The sequence below is a fragment of the Aulonocara stuartgranti genome (genome assembly GCF_965226115.1).
Source record: "Aulonocara stuartgranti genome assembly, chromosome: 3".
In the NCBI taxonomy this organism is placed as follows: domain Eukaryota; kingdom Metazoa; phylum Chordata; class Actinopteri; order Cichliformes; family Cichlidae; genus Aulonocara; species Aulonocara stuartgranti.
In genome coordinates this window covers 3561475-3587419 of record NC_138941.1, presented here as the reverse complement: position 1 = coordinate 3587419, position 25945 = coordinate 3561475, and the positions used below count along the sequence as shown (strand labels likewise).

The following is a 25945-nucleotide window of genomic DNA, read 5'->3' as shown; positions in this document are numbered from 1 at the left end:
AGACTGTGGCTGTTACATATCCTCACCTGGTAATAATAAGACTGTCCTCAGCTGCACACAGCTCCAAGATGAACAAACTGAAGTAAATACAAATTAGAGTTACGATAGATTGAAATCTTGTAATCAGAGCTAATTCTTAGTGAAACTCTCACAACATCATATCCTGATCCTGGGTTACTGTCTCGGTCTCAGATCACAACATCAGCACAGGCTTGGCTTGGGTGAGGTATTGAGTGGTTCTTGTCCATGACAGCTGCAGGTACAGTGCCATCAGCCATGCTGCACCACATGTCTGCCCAGGAACATTAGTGTGGCTGAGTCTCATGTAAACATTGTGCTAAAGTGGTGGGAAAGTGGCTGCAAGCTGGCTGCACTGTGTCCAATACTCTCAGTATGATATCCACAAACCTCTGAGTGTCACAGAGTGGGCCTGTGCTCAGCTCACTGTGCCCCATTCAATTCTACTTGCATAGTTTTACAAGTAAAATTAAAAGTTGCTCAATGATAAGTTATTGTAGTAACAACTAAGTCCATGGTCATTATTTGTTAATAGTAGCTTAAAGCTTCTGCACCAATCATGGAGCACCAGGTTTAGAGCATGTGGATCTACAAAAGTAAGTCCCAGTAAGATGGGCTGAGCCTTACATACTAGAAGAAACATGTCATTCCCAGCAGATGAAGCGCCCTTTAAAGCAGGATCTCACTTTAAACCTAAAGAACTTGCTATGAGCATGCAGTGCATTCATGGTTATTATTCATACGATTGTGGGGAGCTAATAAAGTGCAACTATCACATTACATTTTATTATTAAATTGTTGTTAACAATCCCTTCACTTCTGCTTATCTAATTCATGGTTGCAGGATGGCTGACAGCTTCCATTAGGCAGGAGGTAATGTCCATTCTGGCCACAGTGCAACCCACAATGTGTAACTGACACTATTATATTGCATTATGTCACATTGTTACATCTTTTTAATAAATGATGACAGTCAGCTGAATTTGCTGCCCCCTTGGTGGAGGACATCAGGATCAGCAGCTGCTGCTCCATCACAAACACCACAGAAGAAGAACAACACTGGATCAGATTATCTGGACGTGTTTGACAGGGACAGTGTTCATGTTCATGGACATCAGGACAAAAACAGACGATGGAAACCTGCCAGATTTGAGCTAAACTGCTCGTTTCCATGTGTAGTCCCTGGGAGGTCACATGACCAACAAAGACACACAAGCTGTGTCCCAAAACGTCGGCTGCATCCTCCGGAGGCCGCATTTGAAGGCCGATGACGTCACAGCCAGGCGACGAAGGCTGTCCCGATTCCTCGACTCCTTCAAATGCGTCCTTCATTCCCCCGAGTTTGAAGGATGGGTCGGGTGTGTCCTTCGTGGCCCACCATATCCCAGAATTCATAGCGCGGCCCAGCCAAATTTCAGCTGCCAACAATGGCGGCCGCTACTAAGTTTTAAAATTTAACGAGGGAGTACTACTTACTTACAATGAATTCCTTACACTATATAATTTTCCCGTCAGTGTTGGGGAATTCTCAATGGTGCTTGGTGCCATACCCTCAGGGACTTTAATGTTATATAAAAACACTGACAGCTCAATATCTGCCTCAGTCACTCTCCCTGATCCAGCTGAGTCAGCAGTGGGAAAAATCTGCTTTTCACAGGAACTTGGTAACAGCAATAAGAGAATACGTAGTTTATTCCAAGAAGATATCATGTCTCTCCCATATATAGAATATCTTACTGGAACCGACATGTTCCAGATATCACCTGGAAGACAGTCTGGATGATCCCATAAATATCTAATTGTGAACAAGGTGAAGGAAATCTCATATAAAATTCTTCATAAATGTGACCCAGCCAGTCACTATATGGTAACATTTAAAAGAGACATAAATACTAATTGAACTTTCTGTGGGGATCATCCAGAAACTGTGGCACATCTCTTTTGGTTCCTCTACACAGAGATTCTGGAAGAATTTAGCAGTTTTGTTATTGTCCATATTTTAAGGGAGTTTTCTTTACGATGGGAAAATGTTTTATTCTGTTTCTTTAAGTTCCCCAGGAAGAATGATAAATGTTTTTTTTATAAAATATTTGTTAATACTTTTAGCTATTTTATATCCATAAATGTAAGTTTATTAATAAAACACCATATTTCTGCCTTTTTATAAGGATATGAATTGTACATACAATCAATTTCAGACTCAACCAACAAAAAGCCTCTCAGAACAATATTTATATGTTGATTTTTTTCGCCTACTCATATCATCATTTTTTTACTCCTGGTTCTGTATGTTCATGTTCTGTTCTTTTGTAAACTTCATCTGTTTGTATGTTGTATACTCATTGTGTTTCAATAAAGTTCGATTTTAAAAAAGGTACGTTCTAAACGAAGCTTCAGACGTCACTGATCACGTGACTCTGGCCAAACGAATCAAGCCTCGACACGGTGCTTCTGAAGCAGCGCGTTGATCTTTCTGACACACGCACCGGAGCGTCAGCTTCAAGCGGACCATCACTACGTCTCACATCTAAAGGTGTCAAGGTAACTTTGAACTGAGTTCAGTCAATCTGGAGTTTTTCCAAGTTTTCTGTTGCTCTCTGTGAGAGAAGAGCGTTAAAGGCGGGGCTCTCCAGAGTCCAGCAAAACAGGAAACCACAGCTGGGTGTGTGTAAGTGTGCAAACCAATAGAATGCATCGTGGTGGGGGGGGGGGGGGGCATCACGGGCAAGAAAAAAATAAAATAATCGGTCGTACCCATGCTTCCCCGACGTCATGCCAGCGCATATTGGGAAATTCGTAGGCACCGATCGGTTTTCTATCAGCCATTTGCTGGGAGTAAGGGCGCCCTCCGTTTGCGAGGTGCGCCTGCTGCTGGCGGCACAGGGAGGAGAGGGCGGGGCGGCGGGGAGTCTCTGGCTGGCTGGAGCGGCATCTAATAACCAACTCGCAAAACAAAATAAAAACAACACAACAAACAGATATTATGATACAGACTTATAATCTGCACCCATGTTTTTTCTACATTCTATAAAGTGAGCGCGAGAGCCCTCGGTGCGCCTGCGCGCTGCTGAAGTCAAAGTAAACTTTATTGTCATCTCCGCTACAGACAGTCCAGCATATAGAGAGACGAGACGACGAGGCTGCAGTTACAGCGGTGCAAGTAAACAAACAATAAATATAAGAAGAGTAAGAAAATAAATCTACACTTTAGGACTCGGGGTAAAGGATCAATAACAATTTAATTTATAATTTACAGTTTGATGATTTAAAGTCTCACACAACCCGTCAAAAGGGGCGGGGCCGGCTGCTTCCAAGTAGAGCACATTTCATTTATAATGATGTAAATCCAAGCCCATCATGGATTCACCATCTGAATCCTGGGTTGTGTGAAATCCCAGAAATCAACCTTAGACAAAGTGAATCTGTGAACTAAGGTGTAGGTCTGTTAGGCAGGGCTGTGCAGAGAGGTTTAAAGGGGCGGGTGCTCAAAGTTAGAAAGGGGCACATTGAACCAGGCTGAATAACAACAACACAGTTTCATCAAGAATCTAATATGGGCAACAAGGCAAAGCAAACGTAGCCGATGCTTTACCTGATGGGTACAATGTTGCTGTTGAGGGGTTGCTGTGGATAGTGCTGGAGGGCAGGCAGGGCTGGACTGGGACAAAAAATCGGCCCGGGCATTTTGACTGGAGACCGGCCCACCAAAAATGTGACGTCATTCATGGATAAAACCGCAAAGGATTCTGGGAACTTTTGGCAAGCGGTACTAGCGCATGCAGGCTTTCAATTGAACTCAGTTACACAGCGATAAAAAGAAACACAAAAAATGGCAAGAAGCTAATTAACATTAAAAATGTATTTTGTAAGAAGTAGTTGGACAGCAGAAATGGCTCAAATATTACAATTATTTTTCCACTACTAATTAATTACCGTTGAGCTCAAAGGTTATATTAATACACGGTTAACGAATGTGTACTTATGACGACGATTTGTGAGACGAACAAAGGTAAACTTACGTTTGTTTGTACGATGGTCTTTCGGTGCATTTCAAGGTCCTGCACCCATCCGTCGGTAAACTGTACCTGGGCTTGTTGCAGTGACCTGAAGTTACTAAACTTCATGAGTGTATGCACTCACTCCAAGAAGCGTATAATTATAAATCTGAGCGTGGTGAAAGTTGGGCAGCACGCTAACGTCTTTTGTCCCTCTGTGTGCTCGTAAGGGTCTGACCCTTTCACTCCTTTGATTTTTCTTCGTATCTTTTCTTTGTCTTTTCGTCGAGTCTGTCTTTGTACGGACCGGCATTGTTCTCCGTCGTTTTGTACATACCTTTTTTGTGCGGCAAAGAAAAAACAAGAAGGTATTGGAACCGGAGAATGAACGTTTTGCGGTGCTGCAATTGCAAATGCTTGTATTTGATGCGGTACTTGGATTGTTTTGCCAGGAGTTCCCGGCATGCAATGCGCAAAGTCACGTGGTCTGTCAATCGCTATAGGAAAAACCATAAAGCCTTTGCATGAAAACAACTGCTTTGATGTACACTGCCTTGTTGGTATATATGTATCAATCTGATAATGTTAAACCTACACCATTCTCCCTATTCGGGATTTTAAACAGTACATAGCGGAAACAAAAAGACTGCTTGGTAGAGTTAACCTCCTGAACTATCTACAACACATGGTAGAAACCTGAAATTAAGACCAAGAACACTAGAGGTGAGACATGATCATTAATTAATATTAAAATTAATAAATGACAGATTTAGGGATATTTTCATAAAGTATTTATTTACCAAAACAATAGAAAACAGCATGGTAGCACAATATATTTTGCTAACACAGCAACCTTTAAATATGAAAGGAGACAGAGAAAGAAAGGTGAGAAAGAAGAATAAGAATAACACTTAATTGAGTTTTTGATGGCATTTTACACACAGTACTAATACAGTATCTAGAAAATATGGGAAAATACTGGCATCATATACAGTACTTACTTCTGAAGAAATTATATGGGACCCTGAAAAACAGGACACAAGTGAAAGGACAAAGAACTGTGAATGGCAATTGATGGACTTGCTCAGATGATCACAGTACTGGCATCTTTATTCCAGAAAGGAATTAGAGAAATCATATACACTAGTACTTACGTTGATGAACTTAAAAAGTTGAATGGTCTCGAACCTCTTAAACAAACAATGTATGATCAGACCCTGACAAACAGGACAGAAAGGAATAAAGATTAGATGAATATTAAAATCTATAAAGGACAGATTATGATTGAATTGTATCACCAAAGACTATTCACTCATCAATAAAAGGTCACCTACAACACTTCCACAGCAGCAACACTGAACATATCTTAAGACATGGAAACCTTTATGAAGTGAAAGGACAGTGAAGGTTGAGAAAGAATTGTACTTAATAGATTTTTTCAGACGATGACAGTACTGGTATGCTTACTCTAGAAAAATGGTTGAATCATATTCCATATAGTACTTACTTAAAATGAACACACTTCAGTCCTCCTATGACTGACAGCATCTGAAATGAAACAATGACAGATTAAGACTGTAAGAATATATGTTTATAAATGCCTAATACTCCAATCTCATATTTATTCTATCTATTAAGATGGACAAATTCTAAGCATTTACCAATCACTTGACTTGTTTGAAGTGAAGGTAGATACTAAATGTATTCATTTAGGCAATAACAATAAAGCTGAATCTAATATTAACAATAGATAATTAGGAATGTTTTGCTCATTTTTATTTCACCTCACCAGGTTACAAAAGGAGCTTTCTCAGCAGGTCACTCTTCTCAGCTACCCTGTCAATGACCATGTCAGAGTCCAATGACATGAGAATGTCCTTTTCAGTGGCCATCAGCATAAACATCTCCAGCTTGTTTGCAGACAGGCTGCTTCGGAGTCTGCTTTTAATGAACTTGAGTGTAGAGAATGTTCTTTCACAGGCAACCTGAGTGAGGGAGAGGGTCAGCAGGTACTTGTATGCCAGCCCAAGGAGACGATAGGCATCAGACAGCATGTTGAACCGCCTGAGTATTTGATAGCAGCACAGTGGGCAATTTTTGCAAGAACCACAGCTTTCGGTCACAATTTCACTTTCTTCGTCCCATTCTTCAGATCTGTCCTTTGCTGTTCTGGTCGTGTACTCATCTACATGTGATGTCTTAAGCCTTTCCCACTGTTCAGCAAAACGTTTCAGTTCTGACTGAAGGTTATTAACTGTAGCCCTGCTGTCAAATTTAAGTAGACAGGCGCTGAGGTTCTGAAATGCATTACTTGGAAGAGAAACTGTTCTGACCTGGCTAAACTTCCTGGGGTCCAACCATGCCAAATCGGCAAGAAGAGGGCCATGTATGACAAATCGTCTGTGGATTGCTTCAATAACTGTGTCCAGGATGATGTTGTGCACTTTCACCTCATATGATTTCTCAGCATTGATTTGCAACTCATCTTCAGGCATCTCTCCGGCCATGCCTTTTCTCCTTTTGGCTCTCTTTTTAGGTAGTTCAGCCTCCACTTCCATGTCTGTGTTGTTCACCCTCTCCTCTAGTTTTTGATTTGTCTGTTTCACAAATGTGTCTGCAGCTGTCTTCACAGTTGGAAAGTCCCTGGCAATACTTTTGAGGCCATCTTGTGTGGCAGTCACCATATGATGGGCAGAGAGAATGTCCATCCCCTTTGACTGGAGGTACTTTGACAGAGGAGTTGTTGCTCAAACACTCTAAGAAATATCTGTGCTGTTAACACAGTTTCATGCTTCAAGAGACACTCTTTAAAGCCTCGTGCTTTGACACAAACAGCTGGCTTTTCTTTTTCCCTCTTTTCAATGGCTTCCATCGTCAGCACTACATCAACGAAGAGGCCATCATCTGGTTTTCCAAAATGTCCAAAGATTTTCTGGAGGGCATCGTGCTTGGCCCACCACCGTGTCTCACCTATTGGACTGAGGCGTCTGTGTCTTGTGTTTTCGGTTTGTTTCTCCCACAGATTAACCCTGTGATGGGACTCCTTGATGAACACAGCTATGTCATTAAGTAAATTAAAGAGTGATCCACTTTCAATGACACTTTGTGTTGTGTCAGCAATCACAAGATTAAGTATGTGTGCATAGCACCACACATGCACATGAGTTGGAGACTGGGCAGTCATAAGTGCTGAAAAGCCTTTGTACTGGCCCTGCATATTTGAAGCACCATCTGTTGCATTCCCAATGCACATGGCCTTGTCTAGATTCAGATGCTCTAAAACTCCGGAAAGCAAGTTTACAAAGTACTGCCCCGTGGATGCTTCGCACCTCACTATGGAGACAAGCCTCTCCTGCACAGACTCAGTAACATACCTGATGATTACTGAACACTGATCATAACCTGTGATGTCTTGGGTTGTGTCTAGCTGAACAGAAAACATCCCAGCTTTCTGGACATCACTGGCGATGCTCTCTTGAAGGAGATGGCCAAGTGCATCAATCACTGAGTTGACAGTTGTTTTGGAGAGTAGGGTGATGAGAGATCCTCTACCTCTTGATCCACTGGTCTGATGCAACTTCTTGCTTTTTTCAATGCAGTCATTCAAATGTTCTCCAAGGCACATATCATACTTGCCTAATAACACAATCAGTTCCAGAAAGTTACCATGATCGATGGTGTTATCACCTAAAGTGTATGCAGCCTCATTCTCCACATGCCTATAGCTGAGTCCCCTCTTCCCAAGTACTTTGATCACATCCACTATACGCTCTAAAACTTGCCGTCTCTTTTTCACTTGTGCTCTGTGAGCTGACAACTGACTGCCAGCAAACAAGCTCCTGATGTTGCCTTTTGAGCACCTTAAGAAAAAAGCTTCAGCACAGGTCTGGTGTGTATTGCTCTTTTCATGCTCCTCTGTGCGCAGATGTATATGTCGCCAGTCACTCATGCCTGTTATAAATGTGCTGGTGTCAGTCAGCCTTGCAAATGCCAGACACACAAAGCAGAACAATAAATGGCGTTCTTTGCAATAAGTAAGCCACTTCCTGTTGGTGCCATCTTTACAGCTGAACACCCTCATCACAACTGCACTGCTACTGTTCTGCTGTGGGTGGTAATCTAAGAAGGCCTGTAATATGGCAGGTTCAGGGCGAGCAAAGTAATCGATGCCCTGGCTCTCTCTCTCCTGCTCTTCCATCTCTCTCTCTTGCTCCATCTCTCTCTCTCTTGCTCCATCTCTCTCTCTTGCTCTTCCATCTCTCTCTCTTGCTCTTCCATCTCTCTCTCTTGCTCTTCCATCTCTCTCTCTTGCTCTTCTCTCTCTCCTGCTCTTCCATCTCTCTCTCTTGCTCTTCCATCTCTCTCTCCTGCTCTTCCATCTCTCTCTCTTGCTCTTCTCTCTCTCCTGCTCTTCCATCTCTCTCTCTTGCTCTTCCATCTCTCTCTCTTGCTCTTCCATCTCTCTCTTGCTCTTCCATCTCTCTCTCCTGCTCTTCCATCTCTCTCTCTTGCTCTTCCTTCTCTCTCTCCTGCTCTTCCATCTCTCTCTCTTGCTCTTCCATCTCTCTCTCTTGCTCTTCCATCTCTCTCTCTTGCTCTTCCATCTCTCTCTCCTGCTCTTCCATCTCTCTCTCTCTCTTGCTCTTCCATCTCTCTCTCTCTTGCTCTTCCATCTCTCTCTCTCCTGCTCTTCCATCTCTCTCTCTCTCTTGCTCTTCCATCTCTCTCTCTCTTGCTCCATCTCTCTCTCTTGCTCCATCTCTCTCTCTTGCTCTTCCATCTCTCTCTCTTGCTCTTCCATCTCTCTCTCTTGCTCTTCCATCTCTCTCTCTCCTGCTCTTCCATCTCTCTCTCTCTTGCTCTTCCATCTCTCTCTCTTGCTCCATCTCTCTCTCTCTTGCTCTTCCATCTCTCTCTCTTGCTCCATCTCTCTCTCTCTTGCTCTTCCATCTCTCTCTCTTGCCCTTCCATCTCTCTCTCTTGCTCTTCCATCTCTCTCTCTTGCTCCATCTCTCTCTCTCTTGCTCTTCCATCTCTCTCTCTTGCTCTTCCATCTCTCTCTCCTGCTCTTCCATCTCTCTCTCTTGCCCTTCCATCTCTCTCTCTTGCTCTTCCATCTCTCTCTCTTGCTCTTCCATCTCTCTCTCCTGCTCTTCCATCTCTCTCTCTCCTGCTCTTCCATCTCTCTCTCTTGCCCTTCCATCTCTCTCTCTTGCCCTTCCATCTCTCTCTCTTGCTCTTCCATCTCTCTCTCTTGCTCTTCCATCTCTCTCTCTCTCTTGCTCTTCCATCTCTCTCTCTTGCTCTTCCATCTCTCTCTCTTGCTCCATCTCTCTCTCTTGCTCCATCTCTCTCTCTTGCCCTTCCATCTCTCTCTCTTGCCCTTCCATCTCTCTCTCTCTCTTGCTCTTCCATCTCTCTCTCTCTCTTGCTCTTCCATCTCTCTCTCTTGCTCTTCCATCTCTCTCTCTCCTGCTCTTCCATCTCTCTCTCTCCTGCTCTTCCATCTCTCTCTCTTGCCCTTCCATCTCTCTCTCTTGCTCTTCCATCTCTCTCTCTCTCTTGCTCTTCCATCTCTCTCTCTCTCTTGCTCTTCCATCTCTCTCTCTCTCTTGCTCTTCCATCTCTCTCTCTTGCTCCATCTCTCTCTGCTGCTCTTCTGTCTCCTCTGTCACAGACTTCTCCACTTTTGATGATAAATCAGCTGGTGCAACATGGATTGGCACAATTTGTTAAGACTTTGAGAAGTTTGAGAAACTAACCTTAAGCATAAAATAAAATTTACTATCAGTAACTTCATAGCACCCGCCCAGCAGTATATAAACTCCGTCATGCTAGTTACGCTGTACGAGTTATTCTAAGCGACTGTATAAAGTCACCACAACGAAAACAAACTACAACTAAAATTAGTTTATATCTGACACAGATAGACAGCAGGTCATAACTTCTTACCTGAAGTTCAGTTCCTCTGCCACTATGACCGGCGGCCGCCTCGGGTCTCTCCTCCTCCTGCCTCCCCTTTCCTTCATCCACCTGCTGGCCTCCACCACTTGCTGATCTTGCTAAATCTATGGAAGCTATGCCATAGCTACCACCAAACAATTCAGTAATTTTCACACATTTGGCAGCGTCTGCCTGAAGGGCTTGTTTCTTTTTGGCCCTAATTTTTTCGGCACCTCCTTTCCTTTTTTTGTTCTCCATTTTCTTTAGTTCGTCTATAAGATTGCTAAACATGGGGGAGGGTGCATCCGACCTCCTCGGCTGTAATTGGTCCAGCCCAGAGTCGATCATGACCAATTGGCCAATCCAACACCTTTCATTGTTTATACCCTTCCCAAAAAAAAAAACAAAACAAAAAAAAAAAAACGGTCGGCCCATAAAAACAAAAAATCGCCAGCGGCCCACCGGGCAAGTGCCCGGTATGCCCGATGGCCAGTCCAGCTATGAGGGCAGGGCTGTGTTGGTCTGAGACTGTAGACATTAAAAAGTCCACAGGAGAGATGGTAGCTGATTAAACAAGTGTCATGAGATAATAACAAAATGCAAAGATTGGTGACAGCGCTTGGAACCATAAGGCAACAAAAAACTGTGAGAAATAATTTAGGCTCTGCCTGTGAATCACTCTTTGCTTCTCTTCTTCCATCCCATCATTTCATATATCACTCTGCACTTGCTGTCTATGTGAGAACAAGGCACAACTTGCTATTGCAATAAACTATAATCTAATTATCCACACCTAACAACTCTTACACTTAATCTATAATAAAATGATGACAGAAAAATGTTATAGCCCTGCCTTTAGTAGCCTCACACAGCTCCTGCTGTTTCCTCCTCATGTCCTTACCAGCCATGTCTGCACAATGTTATATCATGAGTAATATTTTTTTTAAAAATCCATCTAAATAAAACACACACATGCACGCACACACAGTGACATTTTAGACCTTCTTCAGAATACTGTATATACTATGGGCATCATGGTGCTGATCCAGAATCCTTACATTATTATTTATTACTAGAGCTACAATAATAAAGCAATGAGGAGGGGGAAGTAATAAATATGAAATAATGTCATTATGATGATTCCATTTGTTTCACTATCCACTCTGTGCAGGGCAAAGCTTATTACATGTTTAAACTGTAGAGATACAATCATTTTACTGCTGTAACATCCAACTTTTGTCTTATTTAAAATATAAATCTAATATAATCTGCTTCTTAATGTATGTTCTTTAAAATACAGCGTGTGTTTTTAATATATTATAATTATAATAATGCATTATTATGTGGACATGCATATTAGATCGTTTTTTAGTGAAATATAATCCCCCCAGAAAGGCAGGAAAAGCCCGGAAACTTACTTTAAAACTAAATATGTTCCCTAAAACGGTGACAGAGCTACAGACCCATGACAGCCTTACACAGGTAGCCAGCAGCTGTGACCAGCACTACCTGTGCAGTTAATAAAAGCACAGGTAATGTTTGTCGCGCTGTTGCACACACAGCACGCTCGTTTGTTTCAGTTCGTCAGTAGCAACAAGACAGCTTACCAACGTGTACGTAATAAGCTAATACTCCTGGGTGCTACACACTACAGTGTGCGCTGTACACCTATTTACTGGTTTTGTCGCATCAGTCTGTGTCTCTGAGTTAACTTGTGTTTCTCCTACAGCTCCGGACCGCAACAAATGCGCGTGCTCTTTGTGAGCTCGTTCCCGGCTCGTAACCAGCGCGTTCTGCCGTCAAGGGCGATCATTGGTTAAATGTGATCATGTGACTGATGCAAGCCAGATCCTTTTATTTAGCAAAACTGTGATTAATAGTTAAATATTATTGTTTTAGGGGCACAGACAGGACTCCGCACGCACGCACGCACGCACACACACACACACACACACACACACACACACACACACACACACACACACACACACACACACACACACACACACACATTAAAAAATAATAATTTAAAAAAAAAAAAGTTGCCTCAACAAAAGGGCACCTTGGGCACCATCAGGAAAGGGGCGGGTGCTCAAGCCCCTGTAGCCCCCCCCCCCCCCTCTGTACGTTCCTGCTGTTAGGTTAATTGTGCTGATCCTCGGGTTGGGGGATTTGTGTTTGTACTGGAGCGCAAAATTCAAACCAATGGAAGATGGACAACAAAAGTTCAAAGCCATCAGGTGCTCAGGTTAGAAAAAAGAGAAAAGATGCAGGTAAGCAGACGTGTGATTGGATAATGGCAGCTCATCCTGAACCAATCAGACTAAACTCCAAACAATACATTATGTTACAGATTTTAATATTAATTAGTCATTGTTACTTGTTGATTTGTCCTTTTCTCATTGTGTGACGAATTATGACGACTGTTTGGTAGCTGTTATTGTCTCTCTCTCTCTCTTCATGTGTGTTTCTCTGGTGAAACAATAGTTTTGTGTTAATGTTAGGGCTGCACGATTTTGCATAAAATGAGAATCACGATTTTTTGGCTTAGAATTGAGATCATGATTCTCTCATAACAACAAATAAACATAAAAACAACAAATGTCTCACGTTTTGTTGTTGCAGCAAAATGTTGTCTTGCTTGAAATTCCGTCTCCACCGTTGCTCGACGCTGCGTGTACAGAGCAGGTAGTGCAACAATAGAAAAATAGTTGCGGGACGGCACTGTGTAGCGTTTGTCTAGGGTGTTGATCGTTTTCCTAAATCCCTCGTTTTGCACAGTGTTGATGGGAGCCATATTGTCAATCCTCAAGGATTGACGTACGCACGATGTAGTTATAAAACAGGGTTTATTCTGGTCTTGGCAACCCGTGAGAACTGCTCACGGACAAAACAATAAAACAAAAACATCACATCAAAATGCGCTCTTGTACGTAGTGTCAATCAATCAAAAAAATCCTTAATTACAGAAAATAAACCATTTAAAATACACAAACCTCGTGAGCTGACATCCAGGAGGTGCTAAATAGAGCTTTATGGCCTTATTGCCTTATCTTCCATCTTCTTCGTCAATTATTTTCACTCTTTAAACAATATTTTCTCCATGTGTGGAGCTAACTGTGAGTTGCAGCATGCAGACACCATGTGTGCTAGCAAAAGAAAAGTGGCTGGGTGGAGACCCAAACAGCAAAACTGTACCCTACACAGTTCACCACCAGAGGGTGCAAAGGAACAAAATCCAGACATACAGCTTAACAAATATCAAATGCAACAAACATCAAATGCAAAAGACCGTTACACTCCCACCAATCACTTGTGATTAAAAAGAATAAAGTATTGCCTATGAACTAATGAACGGCTTTTGAATGAACTATCATGAATTATCCTTTAAGCAGAGTGCGGTGGAGAATCGTCTTCCGCTTCCATCAGAATGACTGTCTTCTGAATGGGTCTTTCCAGGTGCACAGGTTTGGAGTTACGTTTTCCTGCTCTATCCAGGGTTGGATCACTCAGCAGCAATTTCACCTTCCTCACTTTTCCATCCTTTCCAGGATACACTTCAATGATCCTTGCCAACTTCCACTGGTTGCGTGGAGTTATCTCATCCTTCAGGAGGACAACATCATTGATCTTAGCATTTCTGTGCTCTTTGGTCCACTTCTGTCTTCCTTGAAGATTTAACAAATACTCCTTTTTCCACCTTGTCCAGAAAGTGTTGGCAAGTAGTTGAACACGACGCCACCTCTTACGGAGATAAAGATCTTCTTTCACAAACCTTCCTGGAGGTGGAGAGATGATTGTGGACTTCATGGTTAGTATGTGATTCGGTGTTAAAGGTTCTGGGTTTGATGGATCACATAGTTGGTCAGTAGTCAATGGTCTGCTATTAATCACTGCCATGACTTCATACAGGAATGTCCTCAGAGAGGAGCTGTCGAGTTGTTTGGCTGATTGTTCCAGAATGGACATGAGAACACTTCTTATGGTGCGAATTTGTCTTTCCCAGACACAACCCATATGACTAGATGCTGGGGTGTACATGAGAAACTCACAGTCCAGTTTCCCTAGCTTGGCTTGATCCATTTCCTTAAATGCTCCAATAAACTCATTTCTAGTGCCGACAAAATTCGTGCCTTGATCACATCTTATCTGACGAACTGTACCTCTGATGGCCATGAATGCACGTAATGAGTTGATGAGGGAATCTGTAGAGAGATCGTCAAGCATTTCAAGATGCACTGCTCTGGAGCACATGCAAGTGATTAGCAAGCCATAACGCTTTAGCTCCTTGCGGCCTTCTTTGACATAAAAAGGACCAAAGCAGTCCATCCCACAGTAGGTGAATGGCGGTGTGGTCTCCATCCGATCCTCTGGGAGGTCTGCCATCTTCTGCTGCTCTGTGCGCCTTCTGAACCTTCTGCATTTTACACATTTATAGATGTAAGATGACACGATCTTGCTGCATCCAAGAATCCAGAATCTGTTAGCTCGAAGTTTGAGCAAAGGCTGTTTCTTGAACCATCTTTATGATTGTTAACTCTGCTTCCTTTCTCTCTTGTTACACTACTGATGTCGTGTGATCTACTCTTGTGATCCTTTGCTTCTTTCACATAGCGCTTGAGTCTAGCAACTGCCTTAATCATCCTCGACCAGTCGGAAAACTTGTGTAAGCGATCTAACAGTGACCTTTGTTCCTCCCCTTGTATCTTGTGGACTTGAACCTTCTTAACCTCCGGGTCACTGGTTGATAACTCTCCCACCTTAATTTCCCCACTGGGTATGATCTTCTGCCAAAGGAGGTCTGGGCCTTTGAACCAGTTTGATGCTACAAGTTGTTCTGCTGTGAGACCTCTTGAGGCGTGGTCTGCCGGATTATCTTCGGAAGTTACATACCTCCATTGGGTTGAATCTGTGCTTTGTTTGATGCGTTCCACTCGGTTTGCAACAAACACATGAAATCTTCTGGCTTCATTGCTGACATATCCGAGTACCACCTTCGAGTCAGTCCAATACCTTTCTTCTGAAATTTCCATTTCCAATTCCTTTTTCAGCATGTCACCAGTGCGCACAGCAACAACGGCCGCCGACAACTCAAGCCGAGGTATAGTTGTGACTTTGGTTGTTGGAACTCTTGATCTTCCCATCACCAATGAGCAGTGGACTTCACCAGTTGTGCTTACTGCTCTGAGGTAAGTGCACATTCCATATCCAGATGCACTTGCATCAGAAAAATGATGAAGTTCGTAGTGCTGTGCCTTGAAGGTCGAAGGAATGTAGCATCTGTGAACCTTTACGTCTGCAAGGTTTCCCAGGTCACGCAACCAATACTCCCACTGAGGTCGAAGTCTGTCAGGTAAGTTATCATCCTGGCTGAGTTTATCTCGACACATTTGTTGCAAAATCTGCTTTCCCAGCAGAATGAAAGGTGACACAAACCCAAGTGGATTGAACACAGAGGCGACTGTGGCCAATACTCCTCTTCTGGTGAGTGGTTTGTCCTTAACAACTACTCTGAACTGAAATTGATCTGATGCCACACACCATTGTACGCCAAGTGCTCTTTCCATGTGTACTTCACCGAGTGCCATATCTAGCTCTTTGGGAGCTGCAGCGCATTCTTCTTTCGGAAGCGAAGCTAGAACTTTGGTGCTGTTTGAGATGAACTTGTGCAACCGAAGTTTGCCCATGCTGCAGAGTTTGCGTGCTTCATTAACCAGCTGTATTGCCTGATCTTCAGTGTCAACACTTGCTAGTCTGTCATCAACATAGAAGTTGGTTTTGATGAACTTGATGGTTTCTTCATTAAAACTTCCTTCCCCTTCAGCTGCAAGATGCTTGAGGCCATAGTTGGCACAACCTGGAGAAGATGCTGCTCCAAATAGGTGTACCTTCATCCTGTAGACAGTGAATGGAGTTTCAAGGTCACCGTTCTCCCACCACAAGAACCGTAGGTAATCTTGGTCACAAGCATGCACATGGAATTGGTGGAACATGCGTTCGATGTCACACATGAAAGCCACTGGGCCTCTTCGGAAGCGACACAAGACTCCGAGCAAGGTGTTTGTTAGCTCTGGACCAGTGAGGAGATGGTCATTTAAGGAAGCGCCTTGGAACTTGGCAGAGGCATCAAAGACGACACGAATCTTTCCGGGTTTTTGTGGATGATACACACCATGATGTGGGATGTACCATACTGGTGTCTTGTCAATGTCTTGCTCTGTGACCTTTTCAGCATCTCCATGGGCTAAGATGTCATTCATGAATTTCTTATAGTCCATGTAGTACTGCTTGTTACTCTTGAGCCTTTTTTCTAAACATTTGAGGTGATGAATAGCACATACCTTGTTGTTTGGCAGGTTCGGCCTTTCACTCTTAAATGGGAGTGGCATTTCAAAATGACCATCCTCCTTGTGCCTAATGCCGGCCTTCATCTTTGTTAAAAATTTGAGATCTTCTTGAGAGACCTTTGTGTCTTCTGGTGCTTTCTCAACAAAGTCAGACTTCAACATCTTTAGGACCTCTGTGGGAGAGATCATTTCCTTTATTTGAGTTCTGTAGACATAGTGAACCTTGTTGGTGAGATTTAAAGAGGGATTAATGTCAGGCACCACTTCCTTCACAATGACTTGGTGACTTATTCCGAAGGCGTCTCCATAATCGAGACATGGATTGCCATAACCCACAATACTCCATCCCAGATCAGTTCTTTGCACAAACGGCTGATTTTCCTTTCCAGACACAACCTCACAAGGAACAAGTGCTTGGGGGCAGTTGTACCCAATCAGCAGACCAACATCACAGCTTTGTAGTGGAGCGATCTCACTTGCAATGCAGTCAAGATGAGACCATGCCTTAGCTGTTGCAGGCGATGGAATGTGATCTCGGTTTGCGGGAATAAAGTCTCTGGCATACGTCACTGGTAGGGAAATGGTCTTATTTGAGTAGAACCCTCTGACTTGTAGACCTGAGAACTTGCGACAGGACACAACTGTGTTTCTTGAAGACATAGTAGTGAGCTTTAGCTGAGTCGATTCACCTTTGATATGCAGAGCTTGTGCCGTTTCTTCAAGAATAAAGGTCGTATCGCTCTGTGTATCAAGGAGCACGTACACAAGAATTTCATGCGCTGGCTCACCTTTGGTTGACACCCATACTGGAATAATGGAAGATGTGTGAGTGTCGTCAACATTCTGTGTGACTCTGTTAGAAGTCGCTTCACTTGTTGTTGGTGTGACACTGTTGTCTTGTGAGACATCTGCGTTCGTTTGTCTTGTCCTGTCACTGTTCTTGTGTGGATTTCTCCTTGTTCTGTCTTCCTTCGTGCGATTGTCATGAAGACATGTTGGATGTCTTTTATTACATGTGTCACAGGTTTCTCTCCCTTCGCAATCCTTGGAGCGATGACCAGAGTTCAGACAGCCAAAACATAACTTCTTGTCTTGAACAAACTTTAGTCTCTCAACAATGCTCTCATTTATGAACCTTCTACACTTAAGTAGGCTGTGACTCGACCTTTCACAGTACACACAACTAGCACTAACAGTCCTATCATTTGAGTTAGTTGCTAGCACCTTTGCTCCATTGCCTCTGTTCCTTGTTGTTTTTGCCCCTTCAGTTTCACTTGGCTTCAGAGCAAAGAGAGATGTTATGGGATTACAGGCAATTTTGGCTTCCCGTGAGATGAAATCTACGAATTGGCTGAAGCTTGGAAAGGTGTGAGTCTCTTCTTGCACTTCTGTAACCTTTCTGTTCCACCTTGAAGTAAGCCAATCTGGAAGTTTTGCGAGCATTTTTTGGTTTTCATTGCAGTCATTGAGCACTTCAAGCCCCTTCATTTGCGACATGGCTGTCTTACAGCAGCAAAGGAAGTCAGCAAATGCTTGAAGTTCCATACTGCCTTTAGAGCTTATCTTAGGCCATGCGTCAAGTTTGTCTCTGAAGGCCTTTGCTACGAGGAAGGGATTTCCATACCTCTCTACGAGAACTGTCCATGCTGCATAGTATGCAGACTCTGTGCCAAGCGGGAAGTAGCCTTCTATTGCCTTCCTTGCAGGTCCACTTACATATTTCCTCAGATAATAAGTCTTCTCTTCAGTTGGTATATTTTTCCTGTCAATCAGAGTCTGAAAGGAAATTTTCCAATCATTATATCTGATAGGGTCGCCACTGAATATTGTTGGCTCTGGTACCGGAAGACGACTTGCATTAAGAGACACTGCAAATGCTTTGACCAGATCTTCTGTGTTCACCTCTTGGTGCGGTGTCACATTTCGTGGCGAGGAACACCGTTTCATATGCTGGTCATTGTTTTCAGACTTGACTTCATTTTTATCAGATCTGTGGTGAAGTAGGTTGTATATTTCTTCATCTGAACATTCACTTTGTTCATACACTCGCTGTCGAGCCTTTGCTGCATTCAGCTTTTTTACAGTCTCAAGTCGCTCTACTTCTCTGCGCTTAGCTTCTAGAGCCTTTTGTCTTTGTGCTATTTCTGCTTCTTGCCTTTCAATTTCCTTCATATGGATTTCTTGTTCAAGCAGAACTTGGAGAGCAGCCTCATTTGCTGCAACTTCAGCAGCTGCATCTTGTCTTTTAGCCGAGAGCCGGCTGGAGTGTCTAGAGGAAACCCTCGAATGAGAAGAGAGCTTAGTGTGGTGTGACTTAACACTCATCCTGTCTGAGGCTTCTAACTTAGGCATAGACTCAGTCTCCTTCCATTTTTCATCCCTTTGACTTTTCACATCTGAGGCTACGTATTTAGATGAAGACTCAGTGTCCTTCCAAAGTTCTTCATCTCTTTGAACCTCCGCATTACTTGGGCTTGGACACTTTCTTACAGATTCGATAATTGTCTTTGTTATGGCTTCACACGTATCCATCCTTCGTCTTGTGTCACTATCTGGAGATTCAATACGTCTCAAGTCATCATAGGCTGCATTCACATCCTTAGAAACACTCAAAACCTTGGAAACATGTTCTTGTAGCAGATCCTTTGAGCATTGACCATCTATAGCTCCTTTGGCATTCTTAATGACAACCTTCCACTTCTCATAGCGCACACTGAAACGATGTGCAGCCTTCTTTATGTGCTCACCGTACAGTTCTTTGCCCTTTTCCGTCAATGTACGGACTCGTTGGCTCTGTCGTGCTCTTTGTGAGGTAGTAGAAACATCATCAGCTGTGCCTTCAACTGCTTGTAGTTGCTCATCTGCAGAAAGTTGTTCCACATCACCCTTTTCGCTGACTTCTGGATTAGCCTCAAACTCTGCCATTGTTGGAGGGGTTTGGGTTTTTTGTGTATCTTACTTAGCCTTAATGTAAAGGTGCAGCAGCTTAAATTTGATTTGTTAGTTGAGGAGCAAATGAATATTAATCTTCATTTACTGTTACAACTTTAAAGCACAGTAATTACTATTACTCCTTAAACATCACTTAACATGTATACTTAACTCACATTACATCTCTTCTCCAAGCCAGTAATACTGTTTCTTACAGCAACTGCTGAAGCCCACCATATGCACGATGCACAGGTTACTCATCACAACATTAACTTAACACTGTATGAATATCAGTCACTTGAACAGCAGAAATGTAAACAATGAGAAGGAAAGAAAAAAGAAGAAATATTTCAGTCCTTTGTTTATTTATAAAAGGAAACTTATCTTAATTAATTTTACAGTCCTTTTCCTTTTTATTTCTCTTTCTTGTGGTTAATTATATTGAGTCCTTTAACTGAGGCAACACTTATTTTCGGGGCACCTGAATTTCCTGCGGGGCTGCGTCCTTCATCTACCCGTGCAGAGCGGAGTTCTCACTGTAGCACCCTCAAGGATTGACGTACGCACGATGTAGTTATAAAACAGGGTTTATTCTGGTCTTGGCAACCCGTGAGAACTGCTCACGGACAAAACAATAAAACAAAAACATCACATCAAAATGCGCTCTTGTACATAGTGTCAATCAATCAAAAAAATCCTTAATTACAGAAAATAAACCATTTAAAATACACAAACCTCGTGAGCTGACATCCAGGAAGTGCTAAATAGAGCTTTATGGCCTTATTGCCTTATCTTCCATCTTCTTCGTCAATTATTTTCACTCTTTAAACAATATTTTCTCCATGTGTGGAGCTAACTGTGAGTTGCAGCATGCAGACACCATGTGCGCTAGCAAAAGAAAAGTTGCTGGGTGGAGACCCAAACAGCAAAGCTGTACCCTGCACAGTTCACCACCAGAGGGCGCAAAGGAACAAAATCCAGACATACAGCTTAACAAATATCAAATGCAACAAACATCAAATGCAAAAGACCGTTACACATATCTTTGGTCAGGTGATAAGTGATAGCCTCCGTGATGTCTTTGTGCCTGCGGGAGTTTGACATGTATAGGGAAGCGCTGTATAAGGTTCCCGTTATTGATGTTTGGGTGGTTGACCCGGACGGATTTTCTCCTGTCACTTTCTCGTCATCCCTGACGTGCTCTCCGTTGTTTTTTCCCTGCTAATTTTAGCATCACACGGCACAGCTTCTGTATCACGTGGTATAAGGCTCCGCCCTTGTGATTTGTTGAGTAGGAAGAGTGAGCGCTTGTTTTCATGCAGAGTACGTCCCGGATCAAAATGTGAAGTTTTACAAATCACCACTTCTTTAGTGAATATCATTTCAGTCTCAGACAATCTCGTTTCTCTTACAGAGGTTGAATGCACCTTCTGCGGATGGCGGTACCACACAGTGTGCGTGGACTTCCCCTGCACAGAAGGCAACTACAAATGCTGTGAATGCTAAATAAACAGAAACAAATGATCCCTGTTGTCTTTGCTTGATGATTGGTTTGAGTCTTGACAATCCACATTGCTGGCGTTGCATCTTTCAATGCCAGCAATGGCAGGTATCAGTGCTCAAAGCTTTTGTGTTTGTTTCCAACAAGTTGCCCACCTCGGGAAACAAAAATGTGTTCTTTTACTTGTCAGATGAACATATGAGACACTTTGACTCTTCAGTGCAGTGTGGAGCCTAACAAAGATCTGTTTTGTGTCCCAGCTGATCAGCAGGAGGAGGAGAGTCTGACGGAGCAGCAGAGGAACATTTTCAGCTACTTGGACTCAGCTCAGCCACTACAGAGGAAACAATGAGCTCAACACAGAAGGTGACAGACAGAGCAGGACCATATGACCAAAGATATTTATCACCATATACATTTGAACATTTGCCATAACGATGTAGCTGACGATAGAATTGACACCAGACAAAATACTTTACAGCTGCACAACTTTATTAAAAACCCATCAATGTATTTTCACTGAAACAAGCAGCTGTTGTTTATGTGCATTAAAGTTATATAAAAATGTAACAGTGCAAATGCAAATTCCTCGCTGACAGTTTAACCAAAAGGCGTTTCCAGTGGAAACTGGCCGACACATCCTGAGCATAACCATGTATAATATCCACTAAACTTCAGAAGAGGTTATACAGTCGTGGCCAAAAGGTTTGAGAATTGCATAAATATTGGAACCTGGAGAAGTTGCTGCTTAAGTTTTTATAATAGCATTTTGCCTGCACTCCAGAATGTTATGAGGAGTGATCAGATGAACTGCATCGTCCTTCTTTGCCATGAAAACGAACTTAATCCCCAAAAAGCCTTACCACTGCATTTCATTGCTGTCATCAAAGGACCTGCTGAGACCATTTCAGTGATCGTCTTCTTAACTCAGGTGAGAATGTTGGCGAGCACGAGATCATCATGGCTGTATCCCGATTCAGGTTCTGCAGCTTTAAAGTCCTCAAGGTCCGCGTACTCAAAGACCGCTAAGGCCGAAGTGCGAGGCTCGTAGGCTCGTGAAATGGGACGTCTAGCCTCCGTCGCGCTGCCCAGGTTGCCTAGCAACCATGATACTAACAGCTGGAAACGTTTCATACAGCTTTGTTTGACAGAAATGAAGGAGAACATATTTAGTTCATTTGTTTCTACATGAGCTCTGTGTGATTTGATGAGTATCTGAGGCTGAGACCACAGGACTGTGAAACATGATTGTTGGGCTTCATTTCTGTGCTGAACAGTCGTTTAAGATTAGCTGTAAATAACAATTAGCTGATGTTGTTCATGAGACTAAAGTCATCTCACTGTGGTAATGTAAATATAATATGGCCAATATTATAGTTATCATATTAATCACTTCACTCACAGACAAGTATCTGTGACAGTGTGTATACAGATGTATCATATATAAGAGACAAATATTGTTCATTTAATATGTTGGTACTAAATGTGGCTGAATGCTTACATATATGTGTAAAAAGCAAATGTACGAGCTGTGATAACTGTGTCTGATAGAATGAAGAGTAGACTGATATATGAAATATTCCTTTATTGGGTGAGAAAATCAGACCATGTCATAACTGCTGTAAGTCACACAGAATAGACATCAGAGCCTTAAACAGGCTGACTTCTGCTAAATGGGTCAAACTGGGCAGAAAGTCTACAAACACATAACATCCTTATAGAATATGATGTAACACTATAGATCAACTTAGCTCAGAATATATAAAGCATATAAACAGTTACAGCAACATGATGCAACAAACACAGCAGCTACTGATCCAAAATACTCAAAGCTTCATAGAACTGAAACCAACATTTATTTTTAGCTCCATCCTGCTGCTGATACAGACTTTAGGTTTCTGAACATTAAACTTGTTGCTGCCTTTCATAGTGTGTAACTTGAAGGCCCTGAGTACTTTCTCCCACACTGGAAACACTGGGATGATCACATTATTTGAACATTACCTAATAAGACTGATTCAGCACAGACAGTTATGTTAAACTTTCCTAGCAGTCCTTCACAAACAGGGAACAGTGTGTCTATTCTCTCCATCTGTCAGCTGCTGCTGGCTCTTCCTCCTCCTCTTCCTCACACACTGCTGAGTTTGTCCTGGTGGATCATCAGGGCTGCAAAGCCTCACAGATGATGTGCAGCAGTGGCTCCCTCAGTCTGTCCTCACTCTGGACACTTGCAGTCGTCACACATGGAAATCAAATGTGTGATAAGCTGCAGGATTCAAACACAAGTGTAACTTATAAACACATGTTCATACTTTTATTCCACAATCAGAGAGAAAGAAACAGAGAGAGAGTGCAGGACAGACAGACAGGTGACAGTCTCAGGTGTACACACTGCTACACAACAGCACCAGAGAAGCAGGATTTAGTGTTTGTGTTATTACGAGTGTAAACAAGAAGAGTTCCAGATGGTGCAGTGGACACATGTGTGACTGCTGTGATTAAAGCATCTTTCTTTCAGCTTAACGAGTGAACCGTCAGCTCGTTCAAACACACGTTAAAGTGCGTTTGGCTCGACACCACCGAACAGAGGCAGCAATATAACACAGCTAACATTAACAGTGCAGTGAATCCTGCTTGTGCCGTGATGTTCAGGACTGCAAACCGAGCAGCATCACTGACTTTCAGCTTGTTGTGTTTGTGGATATATGACTGACTTTAATTATCCACAAAATCATCACATTCTCTGTCAGATTAAGGTCGACTATTGAACGGCGTATATTTTAAAGGCTTTAAAAGCAAGTTAACGCTGAAAGTACAAACATCACTAATGTCACATAACTCTGCCGACAAGGCATAGCTATGGCTATGAAATGCTCTTTGTGTATCACTTCTTCATTATGAAAGATGTCATTAATGCACTAGTAATGTCTCATCTGGAGTATTGTTCAATCATTTGGTCAGCAGCTAATAAGACAGATCTTAACAGACTTCAGTTAGTCCAGAATAAGGCGTCCAGATTAGTGTGAAGATGTTCATACTATACTAATATTGATCAAATGCATAATAACCTTTCTTGGCTTCCTGTACAGGCTAAAATATTCTATGGCTTACTTGTAGTTCTAAAGAAAGCAATTCTGTTAAACACACCACATTTATTCTGCTCAGCTGCAGTATCCAGATGAAATACATCATCATATTACACAGTTTTCAACAAGCTGCAATTTAGTAAATGCTCGAGTTAAAAGTAACGTTTTGTAAAACTGTTACATTTAGAGCAACTTTTAAGTGGAATAAGTTGCCTTAAAAAATTAGAGAATTATTCAAAACTTCAATGAACACTTAAAAGCCGATTTACAGAGCTTTTAGTTGTTGTAAATATTGTAAGACATGATTTGTTTTTGAAATTTGTGTAATGTGCCTCAATGTTATTGATATTATTATTATTATTATTGATTGCTTATATTTGAACAATTGTGAAACCTCACTGTGGATGTAAGAGTGAAATTATGTGGATATCTTGAATCCACTTTATTGTGTAATATTTTATGTGAGTATTTGACGGAAGACGAGCAACATCTGTTGTGGAAGCTAACGGGGTTCCTTTAGAATAAACAAACATAGGATTTATTATCACTGAATAATTCTGTATAAATCTATACAAATTATAGAAATATGTAATAGGAAACAACAAAATAATCTAAATTATAAAATAGTGTGTGTGTGTGTGTGTGTGTGTGTGTGTGTGTGTGTGTGTGTGTGTGTGTGATTTTAGTGTTTGAACAGTCATGAATTATCTTTAACAGCAGGTTGGATGTAATGTGTTAGAACTACCAGCAGGTGGGGATAAGAGACCTTTAAGGTGTTTGGTGCCACGCTCCACCTTCAGGTTTAAAACTAGTGTTAATGGAGTTTGAAGGTTGAGTTTGTTCCACGACTGCATTTCACTCACTGCCTCTGTTTGTATCTCTGTCACTGCAGGACCAACATGGAGCCAGAAGTCAGGGCTCTCAGGAGGCCGACAAACCTCACAGAAGAAAGGGAGAGAAAAAACACACCTGTGACGAGTGTGGGATGGAGTTTACTCTGAAGGCTTCACTAAAACGGCATCAGGTCATCCACACTGGAGAGAGACCGTTCAGCTGTGACTTGTGTGGAAAGTCTTTTTCCTTGAAGGGTTACCTAAAACAACACCAACTCATCCACAGTGGAGTTAAAGCGTACAGCTGTGATCAGTGTGGCAGAGCTTTTACTCACAGTAGCCACTTACAGAGTCATCTAGTTACCCACTCTGGAATTAAGCCATACAGCTGTGACGAGTGTGGGAAGGGTTTTACTGTGAGGGCTAAACTAAAACGGCATCAGGTCATCCACACTGGAGAGAGACCGTTCAGCTGTGACGAGTGTGGAAAGTCTTTTTCCTTGAAGGGTCACCTAAAAGAACACCAACTCGTCCACAGTGGAGTTAAAGCGTACAGCTGTGATCAGTGTGGCAGAGCTTTTACTCGCAGTAGCAGCTTACAGAGTCATCTAGTTACCCACTCTGGAATTAAGGCATACAGCTGTGACATCTGTGGAAAAACCTTCAGCCAGAGAGGGTACCGAAATACACACCTACGCATTCACACCAGACATGATGTGTACTGCTGTGAACAGTGTGGCAAATACTTTACAACAGACGCACACTTACAACGACACATGTTTACCCACACTGAGGAGAGACCTTATCGATGTGACCTGTGTGAGAAGACTTTTAAAGCTCCACATGACCTGAGACGACACCAACAGATCCACACCAGAAAGAGACTCTACAAGTGCAGCTACTGTGAGGTATATATTTATATTGTTATCTTGTCATTTTAGCCTGACTGTTTGGAACAACTCTGCTCATTAAACTGTGTTAGCATGTTAGCAATTCTACTGCATGGAAAAGCAGCTCTGAGTGATTATTCAGATTTTCCTTTCAGTTATGATTTTAGTATTACTGTAGTATTATGGTGGTAGTATTGTAGTTATTGCAGCCCAGTAAACTGAGTGTGTTAACTGAAACAGTCAAATGTAGTTGGACGTCTGCAGAGATGCTCTTTATTTCAGGCGACGTTCAGGATACGAATGTTGAAGGACTGACTTACACTGTCTTTGTGTCTTTGTTTAGAAGCAGAGCGACACAGATGGATCCAGTTCTCAACCCTGTCATCACTGTGGTGGTGGGA

General features: G+C 42.4%; 1 long non-coding RNA gene across 2 annotated transcripts; it reads left to right on the top strand.

Annotated features, from left to right (window-relative positions):
• The first annotated feature begins 15101 nt into the window (after window positions 1–15101).
• On the top strand, window positions 15102–24777 carry LOC309702520. 2 transcript variants are annotated; one of them, XR_014275583.1, is made up of 4 exons: window positions 15102–15440; window positions 20649–20714; window positions 20996–21101; window positions 24714–24777. It is a non-coding gene; the product is annotated as an uncharacterized lncRNA (long non-coding RNA). The 2 variants fall into 2 exon arrangements; XR_014275584.1 differs by lacking the exon at window positions 15102–15440 and having other exon boundaries at window positions 20350–20714.
• Window positions 24778–25945: the final 1168 nt, after the last annotated feature.